Genomic DNA, 23,827 nt, shown 5'->3' on the forward strand with positions numbered 1-23,827 from the left:
ACCTGCCATCAACTCCATGAGGTTGCTGGGATGAGCCAATGAATACTGTACACAAAAGTCATCTTGTTAAACAGTAATGGCATTTGGACTCAGCTACTATAATCAAACAGTCGTTTATAGGTATAACTTGGGGTTTCTGAAAGGTTCCATCTCCCGCCCTCTGATGCAAAAGCATCTCCCACAATAACTTGCCACAGGACCTGAAGTGGTAAAGACGCATTCCTTTGGACCAAGGCTCTCCTTTCCTTGGAGTCTTCTTTTAGAATGGAAATTCCCCCGGAGTCAGTGAAAGTGGGAGCTACTGATGCCCAGGACAGGGTCCGCTTTACCTGTCCGGCACGTGGGGCTATGGGTTCAGACTGCACCTCCACTGGGGGACAGCCCAGAGCCACTGCAACCCACAGGCAGTGACTAACTCAGGATAAACAAGGTCCCTCTCTGGTATCAAGGTAGAGCCAGTTCTGCTGGTGATTTTTGCCTCATAGCTCAGCATGGACCAGCAGAGAGCATGTCCTGCTCAGCTCCTTCCCCTGCTTCCCTTTCTCCTTTCTGGGGAGAGATAGCATACCCTCCGTAAGCCACAGACACCCTCAGGCACTGCTTCTTGAGGAACCCACCCTGAAACCAACAACCAGTGCACTGTAATCAATCACAGCTTTATCTTTACAGAGACCAGCAGCTGTTCACTCTGCTGCAGCTCAGAGTCTGAAGATCTTTCTGAAGCTAGAAAGACCTGCAGTTAAGGATGCTGTTTACTGACACTATCACCTTAGATATGTTATATAGTTCAGCCTTAGGTATGTTATATAGTTCATCTGTAAAGTGGATGAAATAGAGCTGTTTTGAGGATCAAATTATTTGGCATATGTAAAGTGTGTAATTATTGCCCAACACATAGTAGGTGTCAAGAATTCTTAACTTCATCCCTCTATCACAGGGGTCGGGAACCTTTTTGGCCGAGAGAGCTGTAAACGCCACATATTTTAAAATGTAATTCCGTGAGAGCCATACAATGACCTGTGTACCTTGCGCATTATCCAATAAAAGTTTGGTGTTGTCCCGGAGGACAGCTGTGATTGGCCCCAGCCACCCGCAACCATGAACATGAGCAGGAAATGAATGCATTGTAATACATGAGGATGTTTTATATTTTTAACGTTATTATTATTTTTATTAAATATTTGTCTGCGAGCCAGATGCAGCCACCAAAAGAGCCACATCTGGCTCACGAGCCATAGGTTCCTGACCCCTGCTCTATCACCTTGGAAAGAAGGGAGCAAAAACAGGGGAGGTGTGGTCGGATTTTGGGAGGGGATGGAGCAGCCTTGAATTTGGGCCACTGGGCAGGCAGGGAGTCTGTTTTGAGGTTGCTAAAACTTTAGCAGAAAGAGAAGTAAAGACGTAGCTAAAAAGGCAAATTTCAGTCTCAACTCCTTGTTCATTTTGCCTCAGTCTGGCCCTGCTTTTCTGAGTTCTTTCCCAATTTATTTCCTGTTTCTAAAACAGGCTCTGATCAATTCTTTTCCTCTGAACAGGTAAAGGCCTGGAGAGTTTGTCGCTGTTTGAACTGGGTTTCTGAAGTGTCAAAATGCTGAATGTACACTTGATGACACATTTGCAGAAATGGCAAAGTCAATTGTGAGACACAGGGTAGAATAAATGGAGAAAAGTCATTTTATAATTATCTGCCTTTTTGTCTGTCTCTCCCAAAAGACTGAGTCTCCTGTGGGCAAAGCCCAAGTCCTTTTCTTCTCTCTTCCCAGAGCAGGCGCTCCTAGGTGCTTGCTGAATTGTGTCCCACCAAAATCCATGTTGAATTAGTACTGAGGGTACTAACCCTCAGCACCTCAGGGTGAGACTGTACTTGGAGATAGTGTCTTTAAAGAGGTAATTAAGTAAAATGAGACCATTTGGGTGGGCCTTCATTCAATCTGTTTGGTATCCTTGTAGGAGGAGGATATTTGGACACAAAAGAGACACCAGCGATGTGTGTGCACAAAGAAAGGGCCATTCAGGACACAGAGAATGTAGCCAACTGAAAGCCAAGGAAAAAGGCCTGACAAAACCTGACAACACCTTGGTCTTGGACTTCTAGTCTTCCAAACCGTGAAACTAAAATTTCCTGTTGTTTAAGTTACCCAGTCTGTGGTATTTCATCATGGTGGCCCTGGCAAACTAATAGCATACTATGGGGAAAGTGATTTAAACATTTCTAAAATAGCTAAGTCATTCCAAGAGCTTTGTTCTCTGACCTGTGCCAGTGTGTCTTCAATTGTCCTACTGCACTGGGAAATTGCTAATATTGTGAATGTCCATTAGTTGAGCACCTGCTTTAAACAGGTTACCTCACAGGCACTGTCTCTCAGATTCGAAGGAACTCTGCAAGATAGCTGTTATTACCTTCACCCTCCCAGATGAGACAGCTGAAGCTCAGGAGCATATCTCACAGGCTGAAGGTGATAAGAAGCAGAATCTAGCTTCTAAACCAAAGCCAACTTCTTATTCAGCAACCAGAAATAACGCTCCTCACGAATCCTTGCAAGTCTAGACTGGTGCCCTGGCATTAGGGTGAGAGCAGGAAGGTAGACAAGCCAGCAGGCGCCTGCCTGGTTCTTGACATCTCACTCTCAGGAAGACCCATGATGTCTGCCTCCAGTGCCTGGAAGCAGGAGAACCGGGCCAGCCCTTCAAGGAACCACCGCGGCAGACAAACCCTCAGAGGGCAGCCTTCCCTTCCCTGGGCACTCCCTGACCTTCCCTTGGCAAGTGTCCATACAAAAACTTGTACACAAATGGCACTACTTAAAATAGCCAAAAAATGAAAATAGCCCAAATGCCCATCAAGGAATGAATGGATACATATATAGCTTGTGGAATATGTAAAAGATGGCATGTGTATACTTCTTTATGTATATTGTTTTGTAGGTTTTCCTTGTTATCTAACCTCAGTTCCCCTCCCTTTAGGCTCTGCGGGCTAAGGAGGAGACTCCAGACAGTAGTAATTCTTTTGATGATTTGATAGTCATTTACATTTGATCTCATTTTGTTTCCACAACAATGTCTTAAGAGAGACATAATCCCTACTAGGCAGATATAGAAGCAGAACATCAGTTTGAGTAGCAAAACCGGGCCTCAACCTGAGGCTTTCGAGCTCCAGGCTATGGTCTTTCCTCTGTGGCTGGACTCCAGATTATCAGCATTTCCTGCAGGGAGTTGTATAGAGAAAAGCAGCTATCTCTTCTTTCTTTTATATTTAGGGCTGGATCAGGTTAGAGCTGGACCCTGCAAGAGGGTCTGATATTTTCATACCTTTGGTAGCTAGTTGTTTTCCAGAAGGCCTAGCTAAAGGGAATCAAATGAGATAAGGCATGCAGTCAAGCTCATGGCTCTTAACCTCTTTCTCCCTGCCAACTACTGTCTTTGGGTATCCTATATAAACACCCAGTAGCTTTATCCCAGAGTCTCTGACTTATTTTCTAGGAATAGTTTCCAATGAAACCAGTTGCTTTCCCAGTTTTATTTTTTTGCCTCTTCCATGAAAACCCCTTGTGACTTCATTTTTCCCCTTCTCTGAGACTAGGATGCCCTGCAGAAGGTAGGAACAGCCATCTTGGGACCAGGGACTAACAAACACAAGGATGAAAGTCACACACTAACAATGACAAAACAGGAAATTAGAAGGAGTCAAATTTCTTGACAGTATCACAGAACTGCCATTAAATAGCCCTGGATTATCTATCTCTGAACTTCTGTTTGCAAGAGAAAAAGAAACCTCCTAGTTTGTTCAGGAGATTATATTTCCATATTTTAGTTACTCAAGCCTAATGTTCTTTCTGCCAATTATGAGGCCATTATGGAACAAATAGGAGATCTAAAAACCCATGGTGGTATACAAAATATAAAATACTAGTGAATCTTTTACTAGTAAAATACTATTTCTAGCAATATGTTGATTTGTTCAATGTTCCCAGGAAGGATTACTTTTTTTGTTGTTGTATTTTTCTGAAGTTGGAAACGGGGAGGTAGTCAGACAGACTCCCGCATGAGCCTGACCGGGATCCACCTGGCACGTCCACCAGGGGGCGATGCTCTGCCCATCTGGGGCATCGCTCTGTTGCAACCAGAGCCATTCTAGCACCTGAGGCAGAGGCCACAGAGCCATCCTCAGCGCCCGGGCCAACTTTGCTCCAATGGAGCCTTGGCTGCAGGAGGGAAGAGAGAGACAGAGAGGAAGGAGAGGGGGAGGGGTGGAGAAGCAGATGGGCACTTCTCCTGTGTGCCCTGGCCGGGAATCGAACCCGGGACTCCTGCACACCAGGCCGATGATCTACCACTGAGCCAACTGACCAGGGCCCAGGAAGGATTACTTTTTGAGTCTCTACTAGTGTGTTTCAGATTTTGCCACATGCCTTATGCAGTTATTTTACTTAATTATTCCAGGTGAGTAGTATTATATTTAATTATAGGAGCTGAAAACTCAGAGAAGCTAAATAACCTGCCCAAGATCACACAGTAAGTGGCAGAACCAGGAACTGTAGTGAGATCTGTATTACTAGCCCCCATAGGCTCTTTTCAATATACAATACTCTATGTTGCTGGAGGTATTATGTGATATGGTCAATACCAGATACTCAGGGAAATGCTCCCAAGTTCCAAAAGATGGAAGATAATGGGAGAGTGGGTGGGAGGAACAGCAATAACGAATGACTGCTCTCTCATCCCTGGACAGCTCAGCCTCAAGCCTCACCCGCTGATGGCCACACTGAGGCACTGAGTAGCCTGGCACTAGCTTGATAATATTTTATACTTTTTCTTAGCCCCATGCTATTCATTGACAGAAGGTAAATGAGAAAGTGAACTATAATGTATGCTATTTTTAGGTGATAGTAGTTTCATAAGTATGCAGGTGTTTTTTAATGCAAATGACCAATACTGTGAGAAAATGTTTCTCATCAACTCTGTGTGTTTCTCCATATCTCCTGTATGACCTCTTTCAGCCACATCCTTCTTGTTTGTTAGTTTGTTTGTTTGTTTGTTTTCTTAGAACCCATTTGCCATTTCACCCTAACCATCTCCTTACTGTCAACCTATTGGGTAGCCCAGAACCATTCTTAGAAATCCAACTGAAAACTGCTAAAGTGAAAGTTTTATTTCATCAACCTCTAATTCCACAGAAATTTTACTGCAGTGTAGCTCTTTCATCTTGCCCATAATATAAAACAGTCTTTTTTACACATAGATATTTCTTTTATTAAAAACTGATCAATAGCATATGTCTCTGTGAATAATGGCCTTGTTAAAAACAGCCTTTTGTAGAGTGGATTAGAGATTACAAACCTCTCAAATTGGTAGTATCAAGAAATACATGCATGAAAAAAATATTAATTTTATATCATTCTTTAAAGTAATTACTTATTGAGTGACTGAGGTTATCTTGAGTTACAAATCTATTCAACACCCAAATAATGACAACTTAGTAGCTCAGTTTAGCCAAGTGGACTTATTTCTAAGTGTCATCATTGAGTTTCATTCTAATTACGTTTTTAATTTCTCACAAGAAAAATGAACCTCTAATCTTGGTTCCTCCAAAAGCTGTTACCATTTCATATGACTAAATGGCAGATACCAGCAACTGGTTTTTTTTCTTTCCGAAATGAGAAGTGGTGGGCGGCAGACAAACAGACTCCCACATGCTCTGGACCAGGGTCCACCCAGCATGCCCACTAGGGGGCAATGCTCTGCTCATCTGGGGCATTGCTCCTCTGCAATTGAAGCCATTCTAGAGCCTGAGGCAGAGGCCTTGAAGCTGTCCTCAGCGCCTGGGCCAACTTTGCTCTCATGGAGCCTTAGCTGCAGAAGGGGAAGAGAGAGATAGAGAGAAAGAAGAGGAGGAAGGATGGAGAAGCAGATAGGTGCTTCTCCTGTGTGCCCTGGCCGGGAATCAAACCCGGGACTTCCACACTCCAGGCCAACATTCTACCACTGAGACAACAGGCCAGGGCCTAGCAACTGTATTTTAAATGTGGAGTATTATGGGCAAATAAGTGTAAAAGCTGTGTGTCTCCATCATGCTGGGAACTACCAAAACCTTTCCCTTTAAAGCACTGAACACATGAGTTGGAAACTCTGATGTGAAATCATGACATCAAAGTCAATTAGCATAGAGGAAAACAGAAAATTTTCAACTTCTGGCCCACTATCTACAGCTTCTGCCCAAAGACATCTGTCTTTAGGTTTTAGATAAATCACTCATCTGAAGTTTTGAATCACAAAACTAATCAATTTTCTTAGTTCTCTTTGTATGTATTTGAAACTATCAATTATCTCCTAGGTCTTAAATTTGTCTTCTAATTAGCTCTTCTTTACCTCCTTATGATCTTCCTCAATTTCCTTCAGTATTTCTCTATTGTTAATAATAGCACTGAGGCCATTTAGATACATTAGGTGATCTGCTACTCCCATAGGCCAATCCTAGCCCCATCTCCTTTCTTCTCAAGTCCAAGAGTTTCCTCAGCCACCTCCCAACCAAGTTACAATCTTATTTTTCACCTTCTGGGTCTTCTCACATAAAGACTTTGTAGATCTCACCCTTCCCTTCCCACCTCAGGACAAAATGCCTCTTGACTTGCTTTATAATAACATCTTTATCATTCCTAGCTAACTGTCTCTTAAAGAATAAATGAACAAAGAAACTAGAATTAGGTAGAGGAAAAAAAAGAATAGAAAAGATAGAACAAAAAAGGGGGGAAATGTAGAAAATAATAATGAGCAAAATAGAGGATGAGAGAAGAGAAAAAACAAAAAAAGAATTCCGTTCTGACTACTGATACTTTGGCTCATGTGATAGTTATAATTATTTGAGCTAAATTTTATATGTATATATTATTTTATTTAAGACACACAATGCTTTAAGGGTAACACTATAGTTATTTTCACTGTATACCTAACTGAAACTTTATGACCGACGACTTCAATGAAGTCAATCTTTTTTGTAGAAGGCTAGGGCAGGAGTTGGAAGTGGGTGAAAGAAGTTCTTTTTAGAAAGAAAATTTAGGATGAGTAGTTTGCTTAAGATGTATAGCTAGTGTACTGCTGGGATTCTAACTCAAATCAGCTTGACACCAAAGTTCCTCTCCCAGAGCCCAGGAAACAAAAAGGGGCTGACAGGTACAAAGTTACCAGACTAAAAGGAAGGGTGAGAAGAATGGTATTCCCTTTATAGTAGAGACCCGTGATGAACCTCAGCCAAGAGCGAGACTTAGAGCAGAATTTCTTTGGTCATTTTACCAGTCTCATGAGATCAGCACAGAGTGATAATTAAATATTTTAACTGCTCTAAACTGTTCCAATCAATTTATCAAGTTTCTAATATACTTATTAAATTGTACCTTTGTGGAAAAGACCAAATAGGAATAGTCACCTAGGGGAAATCTTTATAGCAATGGAAAGTATTTAAAAGCTAACATCGGCCCTGATTTGATAGTTCAGTTGGTTAGAGTGTCATTCTGATATGCCAAGATTACTGGTTCAATCCCCAGTCAGGGCACATGCAGGAATCAACCAATGAATGCATAAAGAAATGGAACAACAAATAGACATTTCCTTTTCTCTCTCCCTCTTCCTCTCTCTCTAAAAATCAATAACAAAAAAAAAAGTTAACATAGAATAAGGAAAGAAATATAGCAAAAATGTCCAGGAAGTGGCAGATGTATATACTCTGGTGTTATTCACCTTTGTATATGAAAAGTCTTGAGGGTTTCTGGGCCCAATAATAGTGCCATAACTTCTAGTATTTGAATCTCAGCAATCACTGGTAATAGGAAAATCTCCCTACAAACTTGAAAAGGACAAATTCTGTTAAGTCATTTTCAATAGAACAATAACTGGGGCCCAATAATTACAAACCAATAAACAAAAGCATTATTTTCTAGAAGATAAAACAAACCATCAAACAACTAATTATTACCTAAAATAACATGAAATATTATGTAAGGAGAAAACAAACAGAGCTTCACAAAGCGTAAATGTCAACAAGTCCATTTAAATTAATGATCTATGTTTATTCTAAATATGCAGTGTAGAAGGAAATCCAAAATTATCAGGCTGGCAGACTGATTTAGTCTGCTGCAATGGCTGTGAATTGGCTATTTCTTTAGTCACATGGCCTCACAGTCTGAGTTTAACATTGGAAAACTTGCTCATGTTGGTGAAACAGTTCAAAATGTAGCACAAATGAAATATTTTAGCTAGCCAGAGGACTATATGCTACTAATTTTCTGAGTCTGATAACCACCAACATAATTTTTTTTTTTACTGCTGGTTCTTATTTTTAATATAAGACCCTCACTCAACCTTGTTTCCACCACCTATCTTTTCTGTAGAATGATAACATCAAGTATTAGCATGAAGTATCCTATTCTCTGGGACAGTTAACTTTCATTTTACAAAAACACTGGTCTAATATTCATTAATATGAATGTTGTCTAATAAAAACGATCTATCATTTGAGCCCCTCAGAAGTTATTACCAGTTCTAACTGAAAATATGTGTTAAATGAGTGAAAACCCAAATTTTGACGATAAACTATGGACCAAAACCCTAGCAGTTACCTTAAATTCTTCATCATATTTCATATTCACAAGAGCCTAGTCATGTGGCCATTCTTTTTTTTTTTTTTTTGTATATTTTTTTTTCTGAAGCTGGAAACGGGAAGAGACAGTCAGACAGACTCCCGCATGCACCCGACCGGGATCCACCCGGCACGCCCACCAGGGGCGACGCTCTGCCCACCAGGGGGCGATGCTTTGCCCCTCCGGGGCGTCGCTATGCTGTGACCAGAGCCACTCTAGCACCTGGGGCAAAGGCCAAGGAGCCATCCCCAGCGCCCGGGCCATCTTTGCTCCAGTGGAGCCTTGGCTGCGGGAGGGGAAGAGAGAGACAGAGAGGAAGGAGGGGGTGGGGGTGGAGAAGCAAATGGGCGCTTCTCCTATGTGCCCTGGCCGGAATCGAACCCGGGTCCCCCGCACGCCAGGCCGATGCTCTACCGCTGAGCCAACTGGCCAGGCCCCATGTGGTCATTCTTTAGCACAATTTCATAAATAATCTATCTCATTCTATTAGTAATACATGCCCATTACAGAGAATATTGAAAATATAAGAAAGCACAAATTAAAAATCAGATATCTTTATCAATCACTGTTATTTTCTTGCCTATTAGATCCTACAGGTACACATTTTCAATGTTCCCTAAAAATAATTAAATAATTATTTCTTCTTCAAGTACAGAATATTTCATTTTATGGGTCTATTTATCAATATTACCTAATTCCTCTATTTTTTTTTTTTTTTGCCACAAACCATACAAAAGTCATTGAACACATCTCTGATTATTTTCTTTGAATGGATTCTTAAAGGTGAAATTACTTGCCAGGAGGTGTAACTTTTAAAATATTCTTGATTCCTGATGTCAAACTTCTTTACCTAAACTTTATACCAATTTATAATCTACCAGCAACACATGAGAGTTAGTACTTTTGCCAGCATTTAAAATGATCATTTATTAATCTCTCTAATAATTTATAATTTTTTAAAATTTTTTATTTATTCATTTTAGAGAGGAGAGGGAGAGACAGAGAGAGAGAGAGAGAGAGGAGAGACAGAGAGAGAGAAGGGGGGAGGAGCTGGAAGCATCAACTCCCATATGTGCCTTGACCAGGCAAACCCAGGGTTTCGAACCGGCGACCTCAGCATTTCCAGGTCGATGCTTTATCCACTGTGCCACCACAGGTCAGGCCTTTCTCTCTAATAATTTAATAGATGAAAATGTTATCATTATGCTTCAACTGCATAATTTCTAATTTTATTGATAATTTCTTATTTTGTAAATTACCCATTAATTATTGCTTTCTTATTTTCTTTATTTATCAGAAATATTCATATTTTTCCACTTTTTAATTGAGTTTCTAATTGATTATTTTGGTCAGCAGCTTTCTATCATGTATCTTCTGTCTTCTCCCTTATGAACTTTTCCACTGATTAAAAATTTCTGTAGCCCATCCATGAAACCTCTTTCTGATCTCAAAATCCAAGCAATCACCATGTTCTACAACTCTGTTTCTTCATATCTCTTCATTGCATTTCTTTTTTTTTTCAAGATACCAATTCAAGTTATCATAATCTTAATATTTTTACAGATACATTTCCAATATCTAGATTTACTCTTTTCTTATCTATTCTCACTAGTACCACAGTAGTCAACACCTTGCTTAAAACTCTTCAATGGTGCTGTTTCTGTCAGAATAAAATCCGAATTGTGATAAGACTTACCAGTCCATACTCTCCAGCCTTGTTTTTCCCCACTCCCCATTCCTCACTCAAATTCGAACTTCAATCCGCCCAGCAAGTCATTCCAGTTCCTTGGGGGCTCCATTCTTTTTGCCATCTTTAAGCTATTGTGTTCACTCTATACCTTGTGCCTAAAATATTCTATTTCTTTTCTTTTTTTTTTTTTTCATTTTTCTGAAGCTGGAAACAGGGAGAGACAGTCAGACAGACTCCCGCATGCGCCCGACCGGGATCCACCCGGCACGCCCACCAGGGGCGACGTTCTGCCCACCAGGGGGCGATGCTCTGCCCATCCTGGGCGTCGCCATGTTGCGACCAGAGCCACTCTAGCGCCTGAGGCAGAGGCCACAGAGCCATCCCCAGCGCCCGGGCCATCTTTGCTCCAATGGAGCCTTGGCTGCGGGAGGGGAAGAGAGAGACAGAGAGGAAAGCGCGGCGGAGGGGTGGAGAAGCAAATGGGCGCTTCTCCTGTGTGCCCTGGCCGGGAATCGAACCCGGGTCCTCCACACGCTAGGCCGACGCTCTACCGCTGAGCCAACCGGCCAGGGCCAAAATATTCTATTTCTAAGCTCCCTTCACTACTTAATTTTTTTCAGGAGAGATTTGTTTAGAGGCATACATTTGATATCCTCCCGAAAGCATTCAGTGACACCATCCCAACCTGCTCTGTACCTACCTCTCCTAGCTGAGTTAGGGCCTTACTTCTCTATAACATTACCATATAGACTACCTGTTCATATGACTGTATTCTTCCTCCACTCCCAACACACACACACAAACACACACACACACACACACACACACACACATTGTAAATCTTGACAAGATAATCAAGATCATCTTCTCTACAGTTTTATTTCCAAAACTTATTCCAGCATTTGGCACATAACCAGTTCTAGAGAAATATTTGTTGAATAAATAGATTAATTTAATTTTTACATATTTTTCTTCTAATTTTTAAAAAATATTTTATTGTTACATAGAAACTCTAACCCATATGGGTTTATTTTGGTAATGGTGGAATGACTCTCTCATTCATTGATATATGACTCTTCATTTGCCACATATTAAATTCTAATATAGTCCTTAATGGGCTTCGTGGTTGTCTGTTCTAATCAAGAAATATGTTAATTTTTAAAAATAATACTTTTTAATATATTGTACAAGCATCTCTGGTTAATTTCTTTTGTAGAAACTACATCAGCTATTTTCATTCATTCCTTTCTTTCAGATAAAATTTATAATCACTTTGTCTAGTTCCAAAAATAAAGATTTTATTGGAACTTTTAATTAGATTTGCATGAATCCTATATAAAGGTTTGGAAAAGCTAATATTTGTGATATTCAATTTGTCTACCCAGTAACAGTACTCAAAGAAGTTTTTATACAAGAAAGTCTTTATGGACTGATCGGTGGTGGCACAGTGGATAAAGCATTTATCTGGAATGCTAAGATCCCTGGTTTGAAACCCTGAGGTCTCCAGTGTGAGTGTGGGCTCATGGGCTTGAGTGCAGGGTCGCTGGCTTGTGCACAGGATCACTGACATGATCTCAAGGTCACTGCCTTGTCTTGAGCTCCCTGGTCAAGGCAATATGAAAAGCAATCATTGACCAACTAAAGTGAAGCAACTACAAGTTGATACTTCTTTCTCTCCTCCCTCTGTCTAAACTCAATAAATAAATTTTTTAGATAAAGTTTTAATAAAGTAAATACTTTTATTCATCTGAGTACCATATTTTTCTTGCAGAGATTTCTTTCTTGATGTTTTACATTTCTTTGTACTATTATGAAAGAAATAGTAATATGTCATATCATATTATATATGTATGTATATATATATTTAACTAAGAATCCTAAATTTTCTTTTATTTTAATTTTTATTTATTGGCTAATTTTAGAGAGAGACAAAGGGGGAGAGAAAGAGAAACTTCAATTTGTTTCACTTATTTATGCCTTCATTGGTTTATTCTTGCATGTGTTCTGACCAGGGTTTGAACCCGCAACCTTGACATATCAAGATGATGCTCTAACCAACTAAGCTCTCTGATCTAACCTAAATTTTCTTTTTATCTGTTGTTTCTGTAAGATAAGCACAATAACACAAATTACCCTTAGCTAAAGTGGGGTCATGATTAAATCCATGTCTATCTGGATTCCAGCCTCCTGCATTTCTTTCTATTTGAATTCCTTTCAAACTTTTAACTAGAGACAAAAGAAGAGTATGCTGGGAAGGAGTAGGGAAGAGGGCAGGGTTTTAGGTGAGCAGTTTTCTGCAAAACCTTTTAACTAAAATTAGCTCTTGATGCAGATGTACCATGCTCATCCTGTGGCTTCTGTGCATTGTCTGGAATACCGCCATAGTCTCTCAGGATGTGTGTATCCCATTTCAAAAAGTATGGTTTATAGTTTACTACTTTCCCCCAAAAGGTTCAATATAAAAAAAAGTAAGCCAGTTTTCTTTGATGGAGAGCTATAAAGTGTATTCTTCCAATTAGCAATCACAACAAAAAGATGACTCATATCTCTAAAAATTTTAACAACTAACTTAAATGGCAAACAAAATAAATGTAATTTTCACTCTATAAAGCATCCATTTGAGTAAAGATCTTTCCTAAATTTTAAAATCATGTGGATTTTTACAACAGTAAACTGGAGACACTTAAAGATATTTGTTAAAGACTTTTGATTAAAAAGTAAACTTTGAGCAAGTGCAGACAGGTACACAGAAATGAATACATAAAATTCTTATTTCAAAGTTTGCTGCAAGGGAAAAGAAATCAACAAATGGCCTTGAAGCAGGATAACGTCAGCAGATAAGCTGTGTGAACCCAACAAAGATTTTCCTTGGACTGCTGTCCAAGGATTTTATCACTTCCTTCTTAAAGAATGATTCAAGTTAATGGCTAAATCATATGTGACATTATCAGTTAAATCATGTTTGCTTAAGTTAATTGCTTAGTGAATTATATAAATACTGTATATGCAGTTCACTCCACAGTATGAGTTTAGTCATTCAAAACATACCCTCTTTGTTTTGTTTACAAAGTCACCAGAAAAATAAATCTCTCAGGATTTCAGTCAAAATTCCTGTAGTTAATCAAAAACCTCCCAACAAACAAAAGTCTAGTACCAGACAGTGACAGTGTCACTGGTAAATTCTACCAAACATTTAAAGAAGAATTAATATATATCCTTCTCAAACTTTTTCAAAAAGCAGAAGAGGAAGAAACACTTCCAAACTCATTTTATGAAGCCAGCATTACCCTGACACCAAAAGCAGTTAAGTATATCACAATAAAATAAAATTACAGATAAATAACCCTGTCCCTAAAGACATAAATGAAAAAAATCCTCAACAAAATATTAGCAAAATAAAATCAACAATACACTCAAAAGATTATATACCATGATCAAATGGAATTTATTCCAGGTATGCAAGGATGGTTCAACATTTGTAAATCAGTCTATGTGATATGCTATATGAACAAAACGAAGGATAAAAATCATATGATTATTTCAATAGATACAGAAAAAGCATTTAACAAAATTCAACACCCGTATATTGATAAAAACTCTCAACAAAGTGAGTACAGAAAGAGTGTACCTTAACACAATAAAGGATATATCAAACAAGCTGATAGGTTACATTATATTCAAATATGAAAAACTGAAAGTCTTTCCTCTACAATCAGGAACAAGGCAAGGATTCCCGCTTTCACCACTTTTATTCAACATAGTATTGGAAGTCCTAGCCATGGCAATTTGTCAAGAAAAAGAAATAGAAGGCATCCAAACTGGAAAGAAAGAAGTAAACTGTTACTATTTGTAGAGGACATACTATATATAGAAAATCCTAAAGACTCCATCAAAAAACTATTAGGAGGCCCTGGCCGGTTGGCTCAGCGGTAGAGCATCGGCCTGGCATGCGGGGGACCCGGGTTCGATTCCCGGCCAGGGCACATAGGAGAAGCGCCCATTTGCTTCTCCAACCCCCCCTTCCTCTCTGTCTCTCTCTTCCCCTTCCGCAGCCAAGGCTCCATTGGAGCAAAGATGGCCCGGGCGCTGGGGATGGCTCCTTGGCCTCTGCCCCAGGTGCTAGAGTGGCTCTGGTCGCAGCAGAGCGACGCCCCGGAGGAGCAGAGCATCGCCCCCTGGTGGGCAGAGCTTCGCCCGTGGTGGGTGTGCCGGGTGGATCCCGGTCGGGCGCATGCGGGAGTCTGTCTGACTGTCTCTCCCCGTTTACAGCTTCAGAAAAATACAAAAAAAAACAAAAAACTATTAGGACTAATAGATTCAGCAAAGTTGCAAGATACAAAATCAAAATCAATACTAAAAAAATATTGTGTTTTATATATTAATAATGAACAATCAAAAAGAGAAACAAAGAAAACAATCTGGTTTATAATTATATCAAAAAGAATAAAATACTTAGGAATATATTTAAACAAGGAAATGACAACCCTATATATTGAAAACTATAAGACATTAATGAAAGAGATTGAAAAAGGCACAAATGGAAAGATATATGTGTTCATAAATTGGAAGAATTAATATTGTTAAAATGTCCGTACTACCAAAAGCAATCTACAGATTCAATGCACTCTCTATCAATATTCCAATGGCATTTTTCAATGAAATAGAATAAAAATCCCAAAAATTTTTTGTGGTACCACAAGAAATCCTAAATAGCCAAAATAATCTTAAAAAGAAGAACAAAGCTGGAGGCATCACACGCCCTCATTTCAAACTATATTAAAAAGCTATAGGAATTAAAACAATATGGTATTGGCGAGAAAACAGAAACATAGATCATTGGAACAGAACAAAGAGATGAGAAATAAATACACGAATAAATGATCCATTAACTTATGATAAAAGGGCCAACACAAAATTGGTAAAGGTAGTCCTTCAATAAATGGTGCTGGGAAAACTGAACAGCAAAAAAATGAAAGTAAACTACTTTTTTACATTATTCACAAAAATTAACTCCAAATGGATCAGTTCTGAATGTAAGACCTAAAACCATAAAAATCCAGAAGAAAACATAGGTAGCAATCTCCCTGACTTAGGTCTTAGTGATAACTGTTTTAATCTGATACTAAAAGCAAAATCAAAAAGAAAAATAAACAAGTGGGACTACATTAGACTGAAATGTTTCTGTATTGCAAAGGAAACCATCAACAAAACAAAAAGGCAACCGACTAAATGGTAGAAAATATTTGCAAATCATACAGGTGATAAGTAGATAACATCAAAGTATATAAAGAATTCATGCAAATTAATAGCAAAATTTTGTAATTTAAAAATGAGCAGAAGATGGTCAACAGGTATATAAAGAGATGTTTAATATTTCTAATCATTAGAGAAATGCAAATCAAAACCACAATAAGATATCACTTGTTAGAATGGCTAACATCAAGAAGTCAAGAAAACCAGCTAAAGACATCATGAACAAAATAAAAGAGACAAACTACACAATGGGAGAACATATTCGCCAATATGTCTGATAAGGAGTTAATAACCAAAGTTAATAAAGAACTTTCAAACCTCAACACCAGGAAGGTAAACAATCCAATTAAAAAATGGGCAAAAGAACTGAATAGACACTTCTTCAAAGAGGACACACAGATGGCCAATAGGCATATGGAAAAATGCTCAATATCACTAATCATCAGAGAAATGCAAATTAAAACCACAATGAGATATCACCTCACACCAGTCAGAATGGCACTCATCAACAAAACAACACAGAATAAGTGCTGGTGAGGATGTGGAGAAAAGGGAATCCTCCTGCACTGCTGATGGGAATGCAGACTGGTGCAGCCACTGTGGAGAACTGTATGGAGTTTCCTCAAAAAATTAAATATGGAAGTGCCTTTTGACCCAACTATCCCACTTTTAGGAATATATCCAAGAATACCAAATCACTGATTCAAAAGAAGATATGCACCCCCATGTTTATTACAGCATTGCTTTAAAAAGCCAAGATCTGGAAACAGCCCAAGTATCTGTTTGTGGACAAGTGGATTAAAAAGCTGTGGTACAGGCCTTCGCCAGTTGGCTCAGTGGTAGAGCATCGGCCCAGCATGTGGGAGTTCTGGGTTCAATTCCCGGCCAAGGCACACAGGAGAAGTGCCCATCTGCTTCTACACCCTTACCCTTCTCCTTTCTCTCTTTCTCTTTCTTTCCCTCTCTTTCCCTCCCGCAACCAAGGCTCCACTGGAGCAAATTTGGCCCCAGCACTGAGGATGGCTCCATGGCCTCCACCTCAGGTGCTAGAATGGCTCTGATTGCAGTAGAGCAATGCCCCAGAGAGGCCAAGCATCACCCCCTGGTGGTTGTGCTGTGTGGATCCCAGTCAGGCGCATGTGGGAGTCTGTCTGTCTGACTTCCCCTACTTCTCACTTTGAAAAAATACAAGAAAAATTAAAATAAAAAAGCTGTGGTACATATAACCAATGGAATATTACATGGCCATGAAAAATAAGGGAATCTTACCTTTTGCAATGGTATGGATGGACGTGGAGATTATTATGCTAAGTGAAATAAGCCAGGCAGAGAAAGACAAATATCATATGACCTCACTTATATGTGGAATCTAATGAACAAAGTGAACTGAGGAACAGAATAAAGGCAGAGGTGGGGTCACAGGGACCAGAGAGACAGCAGTCAGAGGGAAGGGGGATGAGGAGATGGGATCAGAGAAGATGAAGGAATTAGTGAAATTATAGATACATAACACAGAGATATAGATAACAGGACGGGAAATCCTAGAAGGAAGGGGGGAGAGTTAGCGGGAGGGGGGCAAAGGGGATATAAAAAGGGACAAAGAGGTCAGGGTGAGGGTGTTATATTCAGTGCGACACTTGAATCCATGTAAACACAATAAATTAAAATTAATAAAACTTTTTAAAAATTTTCATAAGTTCTCAAAAAAAAAAAAAAGTCAAGAGACAACAGGTACAAGCGAGGATGAGGTGCAAAGGAAACCCTCGACCCTTGTGCAGTGTTGGTGGGGATGTAAATTGGTCTAGTTGCCAAGAGAAACAATATGAAAGTTTCTAAAAAAATTAAAAATAGATCTACATAGGATCTAGCAATTCCACTCTAGGTGAATACCCAAACGAAATGAAAATAGAATTTTTAAGAGATATATGCACTTCCATGTTTATTATAGCACTATTCATAATAGCCAAGATATGGAAAAGCCTAAATGTCCACGAATAACTTAATGGATAAAAAAGATGTGTGTGTGCGTGTGTGTGTGTGTGTAATAGAATATTATTAAGCCATAAGGAAGGGGAATATAGTCGTCCCTCGCCATATCACGGCTCAGTTTTCACAGTCTCAGTGTATTGTGGATTTTTAAATTGTATATATCTAATATTGTGGATTTTTAAATTGTATATATCTAATTTTTTGCTGTATCATGGGATTTTGCAATATATAGGTATTTTATATATTTATTATTTTAATTATTTTGCAGTAAAATAAGCATTTTCTAGCCTAAAAAAATTGAAAACAATATAAAAAATATTAATTAACACATATTAGTATTCACTGGTGAGTACTCATATAATTTTATATGTTGTTAAAATTACATAGGTTTAAGAGCGTAGAAAGTGTTTAAGAGCATAGGAAATGTTTATAGGAGTGTGGGAAAGGTTAATAACAGTGTGGGAAAGGTTTATAAGAGTGTAGGGAGGGTATATAAAGCCTTAAAATACACCATATTTCCCCATGTATAAGGCACACCCTTTTTCAGAAAATTTGGGGTCTAAAAACTGGGTGTGTCTTATAAAGTGGTTATATATTTTTTTTACTTGAATTTTCTGCTTTTTCGTGCTTGTTACGTTGTATAAATTTTTATGATGAATAAAACTTGAGTTTAATAACTTTATGTAATACATTTTTTTTCAAATTTCAGGCCCCAAATTTAAGGTGCGTCTTATACATGGGAGTGTCTTATACATGTGGAAATACAGTATATAAATAATAAAATAAATATAAGGCTGATACTTCACGAACTTTTGCCTATCACAGGGGGCTCTGGAACCCAACCCCTGTGATAGACGAGAGACCACTGTATCATGCCATTTCCAACAACATGGATGGTCCTGGAGCACAATATACTAAGTGAGACAAGTTAGAGAAAACAATACGGTATGACATCATTTATTTAAAAAAAGAAAATCTCACAGATACAGAGTACAGTGGTCACCAGAGGTAAAGATATAGTGTGGGAGAAATAGCTGAAGAGTCAAAATAAGTTAAAAAAAATTTCAGGCCCTGGCTAGTTGGCTCAGTGGTAGAGCATCAGCCTGGCATGTAGAAGTCCCTGGTTCAATTCCCAGCCACGGTACACAGGAGAAGTGCTCATCTGCTTCTCCACCCCTCCCCCTCTTCTTTCTCTCTGTCTCTCTCTTCCCCTCTCGCAGTCAAGGCTCCATTGGAGCAAGTTGGCCTGGGCACTGAGGATGGCTCCATGGCCTCTGCCTCAGGCACTAGAATTGCTCTGGTTGCAACAGAGCAACGCCCTAGATGCGCAGAGCATCGTCCCCTAGTAGGCATGCCAGGAGGATTCCGGTCGGGCACATGCAGAAGTCTGTCTCTCTGCCTCCCTGCTTCTCACTTCAGAAAAATACAAAATAAAAAATCCCAGTGGTTAGGGAAGACAGCCAGGCAGGTAAGCCACCGCACTTACGGAATGGTAGCTGAGAGAGTATGCCCCTCATTGGGTGTACCACAACCTATACACTCCCTCACATTACCTTCCTAAGAGGGGCTAACAGTTCCTGAGATTAAAACCCCATAAAAATAACAAATAACAAGACTGACTCCATAAACCATAATTTAAAAGAAACCATTATGTCATAGTCATACCATATACACTGTAATTAACTTTCCAGTATCACTGGATAAGAAAATCCTCATTTCCATATCATTTGTAGTCCATTTATAAAGCCAGAAGAAAGCTCAGGTATTGCTATTACATATTAATATGAAAGAGATTTGAAAAATTATTGAGAAAATTTAGTAAGACAAAAAGTCATGTGATCTGGCTTTTCATTTGGGTTCTGTTAGTCTGATTTTGGCCAGTTGCTTAACATTTATATGCTTGTTGTCCTCATCTAGAAAATGCATGCGTTAAACCAAATGGTGCCTATGCCTTTTCCAACTGTAAACTATGTCAATTGGATCTAAGATTTACATGAAGCTAAACTTTTAATAAAATTCCTGCTTATCTACATTCTCTAGCCTGACGTTTAGAATCAACCAAATATTTTACTAAAATTTTTACTGAGATGTCATATCTTAGTATGTAAGTAAAATATATCTTAGTAAAAAAATCAAATTGATTTTTTTAATCCTTTAAACCCTGGTGTACGGTGAATATCAGAAAGACTTTATCTGTGTTATAAACTGCAAAAGTGAAAATCAGTGTTAAATTGGATCACAGTTCTTGAAAAGTAAAATTACGATCCACAAATGTTAAACTTACCTCTCTGATTACTATAAATGTTTGAAAGTCAAGATATAAAATTCTTCAGTAAACCTTTAGGAATGGAAAATAAACCCCCTGAGACAGCACATGACCTGCTCAGCAAGGAAAACAATGAAAACTCGAGACTTCAGGTAAAGCTTAGTTACTCTAGGGGAAACGCCCCTCTGGAGGACATAGAGCTGTTAGTTGCAAATTTTGAGTGGCCCATGCATTTGATTCCTGCAGCTCTGTGTCACCAATGGAAATGGAGAAACAATACAAATCAGACAAGTCAGTTTAGCTGTTATTTATAAAGGAAACTCTGACTAAAATAACTTCTATTCTTATCAATGGGCTGCAACAACTGGTTTTTCAGGACTAGGTCTAGAAATGGAAAATTGCCCCCATACACATTAATCAATTCTTAGGTGAAAACTCACAGAGTAACATGGAGAAGCTGGCCAAACGCACGTGAAACCCTCTGAAATCACACACTCCCATTCAACTCCACTCTGCTCCATTTCTTGGTACGTTCATGCAAAATGGGTGATTTTCTTAATGGGGAAAATAGAGTGGCTGGGGGATTCGTTCGGTACCTCTCTCACAGCTCAGTAACTTATATTGTTTTTTAGCAGTCAAAAAGGAAAAACAAATATAACTTACTACCTACAAAACAATAGGGTTTATCATTTCACTAAAAGCATCATCTGTGAAAACCGGGAGATCCTTTTAAAAATGTTTTTATAGTCACTTGAGAAAATAGAGCAGGGGGTGCCGGTTTCTTGACTTAAAGAATTTCCTATCCTGTGCATGACAGGGTTCACTAGCTGACAGCTCCCGCACAAAAACAAAAAGCTTCTCATTATCTCCGTTGCCTGTGGATGTGTGCAGACGCCAGGAAGTTAAAAGCAGCGCGATCTAAATTATAACAAGAAATAATGAGCTGTCGACAAGCAGAAGATTCTGTAGGAAGTTGTCAGTGTTGAACTGGAGAACAGACAAACCTAATAGAGTAAGTTTTAACTATAATCATTTCTTAGAACACAGAGCAAGTTATGCAAGTAAAGCAGACATATTTATGTTTGTAAATATAATTCAACTTACCTCTCTTGAGTGGGAAACCGGGACTTTTCGTCTAAACAGCCTGCAGTGATTGTCCAGGTGGACCCAGCTGAAACCTCCTGCGTACCTGGAGTTTACTGAGTGTGGTTCCCACTTGCACCTGACTGTGCTCAGGAAGTTCACAGGCTTCTCTCCCCTTGTGGCTGAGTCATTCAGGGAGGAGGTGGGTGGTGTGAAAGAGGGTGTCACCTGTATAAATACCAATTCAATTAAAACAGGCTCACTCATGGACCTGCTGTCTTTGTTTGGTGAATTCTTCATATAATTTATGGCCTTGTTTGCCCCAAAATTAAAAATGCTGCTGTTATTACTCTTTTGAATGATATCAACCACACACAGGTATATCACTGACAAGGTGGTGTAGTACTCAACCTTATTTTTAGATTCTCTTTTAAAAAACAAAACAAAAAACTGAAGGTAGGAAGAATCTCTATCTGCCCGTAGTGCTGGAAGGTTGAGGCACAATACGCCTACAGGAAGTACACTGCTCGTGGGAACCAAACCCTTTAGGAGAGAAAAGTCCTGGAACATCGCTGAGGGAAGCCGATCATTAGAATTTCTTGGGTCATCTTTATTCTTCTGTCACACCAACAATCAACCAATCCTTCCAGTTTCAAAACTGTTCCTAAAAACTACAGTCCAGCTGAGCTATAGTCACAGAAGCAGCTATAACAAAAACTAGAAACATTCAGATTAGAAGTCACTATGAACCGGGACGTCACTCCCTAATGTGCCCTTATCCTGGGCTGAGGAATTTGAAAATCTAAAATGGAAAATGTTCTTTAAAATAACATACGTGTGGCCCTGGCCGGTTGGCTCAGTGGTAGAGCGTTGGCCTGGCGTGCAGAAGTCCTGATTCGATTCCCGGCCAGGGCACACAGGAGAGGCGCCCATCTGCCTCTCCACCCCTCCCCCTCTCCTTCCTCTCTGTCTCTCTCTTCCCCTCCCACAGCCAAAGCTCCATTGGAGCAAAAGATGGCCCGGGTGCTGGGGATGGCTCCTTGGCCTCTGCCCCAGGCGCTAGAGTGGCTCTGGTCGCGACAGAGCGACGCCCCCCCCCCCATGGGCAGAGCATCGCCCCCTGGTGGGCGTGCCGGGTGGATCCCGGTCGGACGCATGCGGGAGTCTGTCTGACTGCCTCCCCGTTTCCAGCTTCAGAAATGTATATAAAAAAAATAAAAATAAAATAACATACATGGGTGTGTGAGTGTGTGTGTGTGTGTGTGTATTCAGTCCTTTATATATGCAAAATATTTTCAAATATGTCTTAAATTTCTGTGATGCCCATAAATGTTGGTTGGATTGAGGTTGAGTGTTGATGAGAAAGTTAAAAGACCAAGGTATGATTTGGTTGAACTAAAAAAATAAATTAGAAGTTACATTCAGCATTCATTGACCCAAATGAAGGGCTAAAACAGTTTCAGAGCTGGCTTGTAAGGACAGGTAGTAACTTCCATTACAGAATGTTCAAGTGCACAGTTTCGTTCTTCATAAAATATAAAACCAGGGAAATAAGTTTTCACCTTGTAATGAGGTAAATACATTGCTCAGAGTACATTTAAGGCTTTGGAGCTTTTAAGCAATTATTTCTGCATGTAATTGAGGGTTTCTCTTATTTTATGTACCAGAAATCCATACCACTAAACCATACCGGCGTCTTTTCATTTAGAACCAAATCTTTGATTAAACAAAACAAAACCAAAAAAAAAAAAAAAGAGAGAGAGAGCTAAATGCTTACGAAAATACAGACATTTTTAATCACCAAAAAGACATTCAGGAAAAAAAAAAACCTGCCCAAAATGAAGAATTTCTAAGTGTGAAGAGGTCACTCAAGAATGTGCCTGGGTGTGGAGGTGGCCAAATAGGTTTGGCCCTGGTTTCACTGGGGCCTTGAGCTGGGAGGCCTTGAGCATTCTTAGAATAGCTTGCCTCCACCACACCCCTTTCACCTGGAGTGTCGGAGCTCTTCAGTCCTGTTTAGCTCATAAGCTGCTAGGCAGGGATGGCCAACGTTTTTCCCAGGGGCCAGTGCCAACTGCTTGGTGCAGGCCGCCGGGAGGGGTATCATGAAGTTCGTCAGACAGCTTTGGACTTACACAGAAGCGTGCCTTGGCTAATTAGCCATGTCTGCCACCGGTCTCAGGTGGGGAAGTGTTGGCTGACTCTATCTCATAAAACAGAACAGTGCTTTTTCTAGGTATTGTATCCAATGAAACAATCAGCCAAAATGAGCACTTACTACTACATGATAATGAAAACAGCAAAATTTATATAGCACTTTTAATGTGCCAGGCATTTTTTCTAACTACTTTTCATACAGTAATTTAATATTGCTACTAAATGATTGTTTCCTCCTGCTATGGTCTGTATGTTTAGGTCACCCACACCCTGATAAATCCATATTTTGAAATCCTAACCACCAAAAATGATTGTATTGGGAGGTGAGGCCTTTGGGAGGTGCTGAGGTAAAGAGGATAGAGCCATCGTGAATGGGATTAGTATTTTATAAAAGACCCTGCAGAGCCCTCTAGCCCTCCCGCCATGTGAGGACACAGCAAGAAGACCCAGCTATGAATGAGGAAGAGGGCTCTCAGCCAAGCATGTTGGCACCCTCATAGAAGGCTTCCAGCCTTCAGAGTGTGAGAATCGAATTTCTGTTGTTTTTCAGCCGCCCAGTCTATGGCATATTGCAATAGCAGCTTGATGGACTAAGATACCTCCTCACCCCAAAAAGATTCCAAAAGTGATGCTGAAAATGCAAAATATACTAATAGAACAAATCAGCATCTCTAATCTATTGTGCCGGGACTGTGAGGGGTTGGAAGATAGAGGGTCCCAGTTTTCCTCCCAGATGGAGAAAATAAATGTTATGTGCAC

At 39.6% G+C, this 23,827-nt stretch overlaps 1 protein-coding gene across 11 annotated transcripts in view; it reads right to left on the reverse strand.

The window, feature by feature from the left end:
- Nucleotides 1-21,101, reverse strand: part of SCEL (sciellin) — a 119,107-nt gene extending 98,006 nt beyond the window's left edge. For 3 of the 11 annotated variants that reach the window (XM_066380726.1, XM_066380730.1, XM_066380727.1), the window contains exon 1: nt 20,933-21,099. The gene's annotated coding sequence lies outside the window, so the exon portion shown is untranslated. Of the gene's footprint in view, nt 1-20,932 lie in introns of all 11 variants that reach the window. The other 8 variants (XM_066380729.1, XM_066380722.1, XM_066380721.1 and 5 more) reach the window with 7 other exon arrangements.
- Nucleotides 21,102-23,827: the final 2,726 nt, after the last annotated feature.

Source organism: Saccopteryx leptura, chromosome 4 (genome assembly GCF_036850995.1).
Source record: "Saccopteryx leptura isolate mSacLep1 chromosome 4, mSacLep1_pri_phased_curated, whole genome shotgun sequence".
Classification (NCBI taxonomy): Eukaryota; Metazoa; Chordata; class Mammalia; order Chiroptera; family Emballonuridae; genus Saccopteryx; species Saccopteryx leptura.